The sequence below is a fragment of the Cheilinus undulatus genome, linkage group 24 (assembly GCF_018320785.1).
Source record: "Cheilinus undulatus linkage group 24, ASM1832078v1, whole genome shotgun sequence".
NCBI classification, from domain to species: Eukaryota; Metazoa; Chordata; class Actinopteri; order Labriformes; family Labridae; genus Cheilinus; species Cheilinus undulatus.
Genome location: NC_054888.1, coordinates 6064082 through 6074777, shown reverse-complemented (window position 1 = coordinate 6074777; position 10696 = coordinate 6064082). Strand labels below are relative to the sequence as shown.

General features: G+C 39.0%; 1 protein-coding gene across 8 annotated transcripts in view; it reads left to right on the top strand.

The window, feature by feature from the left end:
- The first annotated feature begins 283 nt into the window (after positions 1 to 283).
- The window catches only part of kcnh7 (potassium channel, voltage gated eag related subfamily H, member 7), a 245580-nt gene continuing 235167 nt past the window's right edge, over positions 284 to 10696 (top strand). For all 8 annotated transcript variants that reach the window (XM_041781707.1, XM_041781705.1, XM_041781706.1 and 5 more), the window contains exon 1: positions 284 to 362. The gene's annotated coding sequence lies outside the window, so the exon portion shown is untranslated. The remainder of the gene's footprint in view (positions 363 to 10696) is intronic.

The window sequence follows — 10696 nt, the reverse complement described above, 5'->3', positions numbered from 1 at the left end:
TATATCCCCAGTGAACAAAAAAGCAGTAGTGACAAAAGATGCAAAATCATCTTTTAAACACACTTTAAAGCAACTATTAAATTATTACAAGGTTAAAAATGTTAAATACACTTAGGTGTCAAAACAGAACCCCCTTAACACATTTTAAACATCTTTCTCTGGTTAACAGTACTCTAAATGTAAGGATATTTCCTGTCACAGTTGTGAGTCTGTGATCTACCTGTCGAGTCTGGCATAGAAACTGCCTATGTGATTGATTAGTCATGCCTGCGTCGGCCGGAGGGGGAGCTCTCGCCCTCGGAACCGCTGAAGCTGCGTCAGAGGAAGCATCACCTGGGCATCTTTATTCGTGTTTTTTTCAGGTAATAACTGAATTTTTATCGTTTAAAAATGTTTGTGTATACTTTCAGCTGTACCTGTGAGAGTCTTTCACTGAAAGTTGAGCATTTTAAAAGAGTTATTTACGTTTTATGACCGTGTCTTGAGATGCTATTTAAGCTAGTTTGGCTGCGTTCTGTCTGCCGTTGACGTAGCGTCGCACGAGGTCAGCGTTGGCGTGATTGATGGAGTCAGAGCGCTTCATTTGTGTTTCACTGAAAATGATAATGTAGGAAATAAGAAACGTGTCAGGGAAAAACATGCAAGGTTAACTGTTACAGGATAATTTTATTTATTTTAAACGGTTAAATTTTATTATTTACTTGCTTCAGGAAGTGACAAATGTAAGGTTAATTTATTTAGCTGTGAAAAAGTGAATATAAAGAAGTAACTTCTTTGTAAGAAATGCCATAAATATGAAATACTTTTAAATGTGATACAGTGCATTCAGACAGTATTCAGGCTCCCTTCAGGTTTTTTTATTTGATATGGTGCAGTCTGATGATGCAGCAGTTAAATTCACTTTTCTCATAGTCTACACTCATATTGACAAAGTGAAACAGAATTTAAGATTTTTTTTTTAATTTACAAACAAAAACTTGAATATCACGTTGATATAAGTATTCAGACCCTCTGCAACAGCACTTGAAATTTAGTTCAGGTTCATCCCATTTCTCCTGATCTTTGCTGAGATGTTTCTGCATCTTGATTGGAGTCCACCTGTGGTGAATTAAATTTAAACACACCTCTCTGCAGAAGGCCTCACAGCTGACGGTGCATATCAGAGCAAAGACCAAGCCATGAGGTCAAAGGATCTGCCTGCAGAGCTCAGACACAGGATTGTCGAAAGACACAAATCTGGGGAAGGCTTCAAAAAAATTCTGCTGCACTTAAGGTTCTCAAGAGCACAGTGGCCTCTATAATTGTCAACTGGAAGAAGTTTGTCACAACTAGGACTCTTCCAGTGCAGATTTTATAGAAAATATACGGCCATAAATGCTATGATGGCAGTTTTGAAATGTACTGTGTGTTCCACATGGTGCAGTTAACAAAAATGCCAGTAGATGGCAGCAGTTGTAAGACTGCATGATGCAGCGTTACCTCACCAAGCTCAAACAAGTTGATACTCAGACCAGTAACATGGATTTTAGTTGGATTTTTACTGTTAGCAACAACAGCTAGGCTCAACAGGCTAATCTGTGCCGTCCCCACCAGCATTGATTGACGCTGTAAACTGGAAGTGTCCCTCAACTTCTGATCAGGAGACCATAAGCAGCACTTTATGCTTTATTTGTAAAGATATTAGCCAAATAGCAGAGCTGATACTGGCTTAGAGTCAAAAGTGGGACTAAACACTTTAGACCAGTGTTACTCAACCCTGCTCAACCGAAGAGCCAAGTTGTTGAAAACTACCTTTGCAAGAGCCACAATCTAAGTGGTGAAAAGTGGCAAAAATGGCTTGAAGTAGCAATAAAAAAAAGTTAAAGGTGGCAAAAATGGTCAAATTGCAGCAAAAATTGGTGAGAATGGGGAGAAAAGGTGAAAAAATGGTCAGAAAGTAGCAAAATGGATGAGAAGTGACAGAAAAATGAGTTACAAGTGGCAAAAAATGGTCCAAAAATGGTAAAAATTAGTGAAAGTGACTTAAATGTGCAAAAAAGTCAAGATTGGCAGAAATGGGCAAAAAAAAAAAGGAAAAAGTGGTATTTAATTTCAAAAGGCACCTTATATGAGCAAAATGGGGGGAAAAGGGGGGCAAAATGGGATAAAAGTGGCAAAAAGAAGTTGTAAAGATGTGCAAAAAATAGGGAAAAAGTGGCATTTAATGTCAAAAGGTAGCCTATTTGGATAAAAAAGGCAAAAAAATATTTAAAAAAAAAAGGGAAAAAATTGGATGAAAGTGGCAAAAATGGGGAAAAGGTGTCAAAAGAAGTTGCAAAAGGGCCAAAAAACAGGAAAAAAGGGGTGTTTAATGGCTAAAGATAGCTTAGTTTGGTGAAATGTGGCAAAAATGGTGAAAATGACATAAAGCTTCTCCTTTTTAAGGTTTTCTGTGGTAATAATATTTAAATCTAAGACATAAAAGAGCCACATGTTGAGTATCACTGCTTTTGACCTTTAATCCGTGCATTACAGAAACAGCTGTGCCCTTTTATGCAGAAGTACAGCAAAAAGCTATTCTTACAAATTCAAGTGGGCTAATTGTGAAACAGTGTTACTATATGAAAAACAACAGCAAGAGAGAGACAGAGCGAGCCATTTTAAGTCTACAAAGTTCAATGTTACTGTATTTGTAATCATTAATAGTTCAGCTATTATAAGTAGACTTTTGCAGTAGCTGTTGTGAAATCAGTGAAGGACGTTCATTACAATATCCTTATTACCCCCAAATCAATGCGTATTGCGATATGTATCGTATCGTGGCCTCTGTATTGTGATGCGTATCATACTATGAGGATCTGGGAAATACCCATCCCTACCAAGAACCCGTTGGTCACTCTTGACTGAGCTTCAGAGATTCTGTGTGGAGATGGGACAAAGTTCCTCAAGGACAGCTGTCACTGCAGCCCTCCACTGATCATGGGCTTTCTGTTGAGTGGCTGGACAGAAACCTCTCCTTAGTGCTTAGTTAGTTAAAGGAAAGTTTCCACAATGGTCACTCTTTAATTCTTTAACCCAGGTGTTGTGTTGAATGATGTTAATCACTGAAATGTCCTACCATCAGCTCAGTGCAGTATAGGGAGCATTATTGATAGAAAGTATGTCTCATCTAAAACCTTCTATAAAAGTCTGAAGTATCCTAATATGCTTTCAGGTTCCTTACAGTGCACATCAGCATGTAGTGATGTTATAAAATGACTCTGCAATAAGAGCCTTAGTGGATATTGTCTTGCAAAGCAGATGGATTTGTCTGTCATCACAGCTCTATCTTGTAAAGCTTCAGTCTAGAACATTTGTGCTGAACCAATCAGTGTCAGTTGAGGAGAATAAGGCGGTTGCTACGGCGGTTTTAGTTGTACTCAAAACTGATTGCAGTGGCTGCCACTAGTGCAGCCATTAGCTCAGATATAGCTGTAATATAGCGGCAGTTTTATCAGAACTGGGCCACACTAATGCTTCAGCATTAAGTCTATTCAACGAGAAGCTCTGACATTCACACACTATGGCAGCGTTAGCCTTTGGAGCTCCAGGTATTACCAGAGCTGCATATGTCTACTACTTCATTTTGTCTCGTCGCTCTGATTGGCCCGCAATGAATGTGAAAGAGGGTTCACCCAATCACCTTCTGAGAATTAAAAAAAAAATCCTGCTCTTCCCAAAACCTTTGTGTAGGAGGTTCTCCAGATGAATGTGAACTGATATTTGAAACAGTCTACTAAAACAGAAGACTAAAACTTGCTCCCCAAGTAGTTAATTTAGAAAGAGCTATTTAATGTTAATTATCTTCTTAAACATTACAGTTAATCACAGAATTTACATTTAAACCTAATTATTATACACAGAAGCACATGTACAAAATGACACACAAATGTCCATTGATTCTCTTAATGTGACAGTGCTGACACATTTCAGGAGTTTCAGTTCAGATGCTTTCTCTTGGGAAGTCACCAAGTTAAGTTTAACGATTATCTAAGGGATCTTCTTAAGAGACTGTTACACATTTACTTTGTAATTCGCACTACCTTAAGCTGAGGGCAAATCCTTCCCTTCTGAATAAAAAAATACAAACAAAATAAGGAGCCAGCAAGAAAAACTCAGGCACTCTTTTTAAACAACTTAAATGACTTTATTTTCAAAGCACAGGCATGTAGGCTTTAAAATACACACTCTTATACATTAATTACTCAGAAGTGCATGTACAAAATGACTCACTTGAGCTCTCCTTGAGGGGTTCCAGTTTAGATGCTTTCTCTGTGACGGCAACCCAAGAAACTGTTCTTCTTCGCATTTTTACTTTGTAAGTTTTACTGAAGGAAGTTACGAGTACTTGCTTCCCTTTCTGATTAAAGCATGGCTTTATTTAAAAGAAAATAACAAGCTAACATGGAAAAACTTTCAAGGCACTCTCCTAAAACAACTTTTATTTTCACAGCATGGTCATGTAGACTTTAACAGGCACTTTCATATACAGGTCCTTTCCAAAAAATTGAATATTGTTAAAAAGTTCAATATTTTTTGTCACTCATTTCAGAAAGTGAAACCCATATATTATATAGACTCGTTACACACAGAGTGAAATATTTCAAGCCTTTATTTCTTGAAATTTTGATTTTTTTTTAATCATAGCTTACAGAAATGAAAACCCAAAATTCAGTGTCTCAGAAAATTAGAATATTGTGAAAAAGTTCAATATTTGAAAGTCATGGTGTTACACCCTAATCAGCTAATTAACTCCAAACACCTGCAAAGGTTTCCTGAGCCTTTAAATGGTCTCTCAGTCTGGTTCAGTAGACTACACAATCATGGAGAGGACTGCAGACTTGACAGATGTCCAAAAGACAGTCATTGACACCCTCCACAAGGAGGGTAAGCCTCAAAAGGTCATTACTAAAGAAGCTGGTTGTTCACAGAGTGCTGTATCCAAGCATATTCATAGAAAGTTGAGTGGAAGGACTGTTTCCACAGTCAGTGATGATTTGGGCTTCCATGGTATCTGCTGGTGTTGGTCCACTGTATTTTCTAAAGTCCACAGTCAACGCAGCCATCTACCAGGACATTTTAGAGACCTTCATGCTTCCTTCTGCTGACAAGCTTTATGGAGATGCTGATTTCATTTTCCAGCAGGACTTGGCACCTGCCCACACTGCCAAAGGTACCAAAAGCTGGTTCAATGACTACGGTGTTACTGTGCTTGATTGGCCAGCAAACTCACCTGACCTGAACCCCATAGAGAATCTATGGGATATTGTCAAGAGGAAGATGAGAGACACCAGACCCAACAATGCAGACGACCTGAAGGCCGCTATCAAAGCAACCTGGGCTTCCATTACACCTGAGCAGTGCCACAGGCTGATCGCCTCCATGCCATGCCGCATTGATGCAGTAATTCATGCAAAAGGAGGCCCAACCAAGTATTGAAGGCATAGAAATCAACATACTTTTCAGAAGCCTGACATTTCTGTTGAAAATATCCTTTTGTTAAAAAATTGATCTCATGTAATATTCTAATTTTCTGAGACACTGAATTTTGGGTTTTCATTTCTGTAAGCCATAATCATCAACATTTCAATAAATAAAGGCTTGAACTGTTTCACTCTATGTGTAATGAGTCTATATAATATATGAGTTTCACTTTCTGAAATGAGTGACAAAAAATATTGAACTTTTTATGATATTCTAATTGTTCGAGATGTACCTGTGTTAAGAAATATGCAGGAGTGCATGTACAAAATGACTTACTGACAGCATTTATTGGAGAAATAAACTCCAAATTCTTCTTTTAACAATTAAAATGCCTTAATTTCCACCTTAAAAATGGCATCAAGCCTTCATCAGGAAGTCAAAAACTGATCCAGGAAAGCTTTGCTAGCTAGCGGCATTGACCAGGAAGATCCCTTTTAACAGCTTTTCCCCCTCATTAAGTAAAAAACATCTATGCAACAAAATCAATGGTCTACTGTGCAGTAAATACAGTGTATATGGTGCGGTGTTTAACCGAAGAGAGCTCTCAATTTGAAGTAGAAAGTAAGCAACAAAGTTGGGCAGAGCTGAGCAGTGCACCTCTTCTTGTTGTTGAAATAACCACCAAATGCAAAGACTTTCTAAAGCTGTGGAGATTACAGTGTTTCTGTTAACTTGCAGAAACCTTGCTGAGAACCAGACTTGTTGTTGCACAACCATGCTTTGTTTTTATTCAACAGGCCTTCTAACTTTTGTTTGTACTCCTCATTACAGTATAAAAGCGCCCTATTATGTAAGTCGAATATTCTCGTATAAAAATCCCTATAATAATCCCAAACATCCGCTGGTATTGCTTGGAGACAAGGGGGAGTTGAGATGCATTAAAAAGAGAGTGAGGTGAGTGCAAGTGACGCGGCGGGAAGGTCACGCCAGATTGAGAAGTTTGTCAAAATGTGATGACATCAGCAGGCTGCAAACTGTTACTGGCCCTCGCGACCAAACCGTCTGAAATTACGAAACCAAACACACACGCGGACGCACACACGAAACTGACTGCCACCGCTTTTCCAGGAATGATTGCCTTGGAGGTTTCTTCTTTTTTTTCCTCCCCTTGTTCACCCATCTCCCTCCTCCTCCTCTCCAACACCATCCCCCCGCTGTCTTCTCTCCTCGTTCTCACACACTTGTACTGTAGCAGCTTAGATATTTGTACGCTTCCAGGAAAGACGGGAAGCAAAGGCAGCTCGATCTGGCTTTAATGACATTAAACATGGTTTTTATGCTCAATAAGAGGCCCCCTATTATGATTGATCCGAGACGGTCAACACTTTATCTCGACACAAATGGAATCGTCTGTCACCGAGTCTATTGAGTCATCAATATCCGCTGTAGTTATTCCTCTCTCTTTTTTCCCCCCTCTCCTCCTGGATCGTTTACAGTGAGTAATCATCTGTCTGGTCGCCTGCGTCTCGTGGGTTTGATCGCTTTTGAACAGCGGCGGAAAACCTGCCTGACAATCCAACAAGCCACTCGCTGAAGATTGAGAGGGCCCCATTATGTCGGCTGCCTGTGGCCATATCACAAGGCTTTTTCTTCTCCCCTTGCTCCCGCTCTCTACATAACACACAGCGGTAAATAAATCACAGCTCCGACTCTGTTTATCGATCGGCCCTGCTCCGAGCTGCTTTTTTTTTTCTCCCCTGTTCTTCTCCGCAGGATGAATTGTTGCTTTGTGTATTGAGGAGGGCGAGATTGTCAAAACACAGAAGTGTACTGTACAAAAAAGAAGACTGAGAGAACAGGGGTACTCTCCAATTGCATGACCTGATGTGATACGGCATAGTTAGCCTCGATTAGCTTTGTATTAATTGAAATAATTTCAATTAGCGGCAGGGTTTGCATTTGGTTTCCTGGAGGGGAAGGCCTACATCCTGCTGGGACTACTCCACTGCTGCCATTGTTTCAGGCAAGATCAATTAGTTGCAGAGAGGTAATTGAACCCATTGTGAACTTATTTAAGAAAGACATGCATACAGCTCAATTAAGTACAGCCAAAAGTGTGCAAATCTAAAAATAAGAGCGTGGTTTTCTGTTGGGATGAGTAAGACTGCTGCCCCCCAGACTGTACCAAACAGGGGGGTACAATACTGAAAGATCACAAGTGAAATCTGGACCTACGTCAGCTACTAAAGCTGTATCTATATTTTTATTTCACTCTTGCTTTTTAAGTATAGAGTTGTATTCCTTCTGATATCACTTTTGTGTTTTGCAGTTGAGTCCGCTATATAGTCCGCTATCTGCTGCTAACTATATAGTGGGTAGGGAGTAGGAAATGAGTGTGTGGTTTCAGACACAGCCAGTGTGTGGAGCTAGGTGGCAAAAGAGGGCGAACATAAGCGGGTGGCCCCGGTTCAAATCCGGCCTGTTGCTCTTTCACCACGTCATTCCTTCTCTCTCCAGCTCTAGCCACTGTCCTATCTCTCTAAAGAAGGACTAAAAGCCCCCCAAAATTAAAACATTACTGGAAACACTGCAAATTTGATTAAACTTTGGAACATTGCTAAAAGGAAAGTGTTAAATTTTGCTGTGTAGACACATTTTGAAGTAGATAAAGTTGTTCAAAACGGTTTAATTTAAATTTAAAAAACACAGAATAATGAATACAAATGTTATCAGAGGTCAAAATCATTAAGTAGCAAACCCCCCCCCACTATTTTCACATCCAAATGAATCAGACTGACTTTCTGTTGGTGCTTGAGTATGGGCTAAGAGGCATTTTTGTAGGTCTTGACATGATACATATGCCCATCAGGTTTCATGACCTTGGCTTAAATGGGATGCAGGGACAGATTTAACCATTAAGCCACGCCCAACCATCAAAATCATTATGTACTTCTGTCTTTCCAACATCGCGGTGTGCGTGAATTTCCGTGACTATAGGAGTATTGAAAAAGTACTTCCTGTTTTATGGCGTTTAGTGCATAGTAATGGTGACAGGATTAGAGGCAGGCCTTTGGGCTGTTGATGGCAGTTTGGCACATGCCTTGGGATGTCCCACACCAGTTTCGAGCAAGATCTGTCCAACCATGTAGAAATGAAAAATTAGGATTCAGAGGAAGCAACTTCCTGTTGATAGAAGGAGGGGCTATGACTAAAATAAATTCTAAAAGCATGAATGTGTTATGTCAGGGTGAAATTTGGTGTTGAAGACTTGAGCACGGTGGACTTAAAAGCAGTATTTTTTTATTAACTGTAAAAATGTTGTCAGACTCTGGGCCCCAGTCAGCACCCTGACCTGAAGTGCAAGTTTTTGCTAACTATCTCCATCTTGTCTTGAATACCCCAAAGCATTCTGGAGTCAACTGGATAAAATCCCTTTGACCATTTTTTTTGAATGTGCAACCCAAAAAATGTGAGAATTTGACATTTAATTGTAGCAGAAAGTGGTCCAAGACCCCCCCCCCCCAACCTGGCCAAGAGGCTGCTCTTTAGAGAGAGCTATGGGCATTTTTGTGTGAATTTGGTGATTGTTTTAAGGCCCCTAACTTAGCCCTCCTGTTAGCGGAATAACAAGGATGCCTACGGATACAGTAGGGTCTTGCTCACTAGTTATTCTAGCTATAAAGGATGTGTTTTAAAGATGGAACTGCATCATTTTGGCCCAAATGATGTATGGCCTTGGTGGCATTCCAGGTCTAAATTTATATTAAATCTGACTTGAAAACAGTTCATAAAACTGCACGATAAGCATGCTCCTGCACCCTCTTAAGTTTGGGCTAAGCTTAGGAGGGATATCGAACACTTCTGGCTCCGCTCCTGCTGTGGACTGTAATGCTATGCAGCATTCAGCCCGTTCACACTGCAGGGCTCAATGCACAATTCTGATTTTTTTCTCAGATCTGATATTTTTTTCTTGCCTGTTAAAACTGTAGTTGACTTTCAAAAGATCAGATATGTACATAATTTAGAACCACATACGAAAGTGGCCTAAATTTGATTAGAAAAGGTCACGTTCACAGTGAGTAGTGCTGTTCACAATGTCAGAAAAAGTCTGATATGAGTCACATGTGGGCAAAGAAATCAGATTCAGGTCACTTTTAACTGCAGTGTGAGCATAGCCTTCCTCTGCAGTGTTTTTCTGTTTTTTCACATTTACGTCCAACCACTATGTAATCTTGTTGACCCATCATACTTGTACAACAGTAGTGGACAGAAACACAAAAATGAGGATTTTCTTTTGGCAAATTTCTAAAAATGTGTTTGCTTAAATTGGCTGGGAGTTCCCACAGGTGACACACTGTCCAGAATATAAGTCCTCTAAAGGGAGAAAAGGTTTTTAACTGACCTCCTCTATGAGTTTCCTTTTTGATGAGTGAAGTTCACAGCATGCCGTGTCTGTGCAGCTGTGCTGCTCTTTTATTTTCTACATCTGCTAGTTATTTATCATAAAATGATAAATAAAAGCTCCAGTGAGTTTTTAGTTAAATGATGATACGTGATTTCTTCTTGTTTATTGTTTATACCAGGGTTGTCAAACTCAAGGCCCAGGGGCCAAATCCGTCCCGTGGTACAGTTACACCCAGCCCACCAGATCCTATCATATTTTTATTATAACTGGCCCACCGGTTTGAGGTCTACAGATATCCTCCAGTGTAAAAATGTAAACTTAACCATGATGGTTTAAAATATCCTTTTTAGGTCATAAAATCAGAAAAAGTAAAAAGTTAAAATAATGAGATAAAAAGTCAGGATTGTGGTAAAATACATTTATGTTTTCATTTCATATTCTTCATTTTGCATCTCACAGTTATGACACAAAGTTATGGTTTTGATGTTATATTTCATCTGTTGATATTTTCAATTCACATTTGTGACTTCTTATCTTATTTTTTGACCTTTAGGATCCTCAATTTTAATTTTTTTAGTAATGTTTTGACCTTTTAAACTCATAATTATGAATTTTTTCTCAGGTTTGAACTTTATAGCTCCTTATTTTGACTTTTATCTCATAATTTGACCTTTGAGAGCCTCAATTTTAAATTTTAAGTCATATTTTGACCTTTAAAATACAAAATTTAAATTTTTTCTCACGCTTTGACATTTTAAACGGATGATTTTGATTTTGTCTCGTATTTTGACTGTTAAGAATCATGATTTCAACAGTCATTTTGACCTTTTCATTCTCAAAATCCTTTAT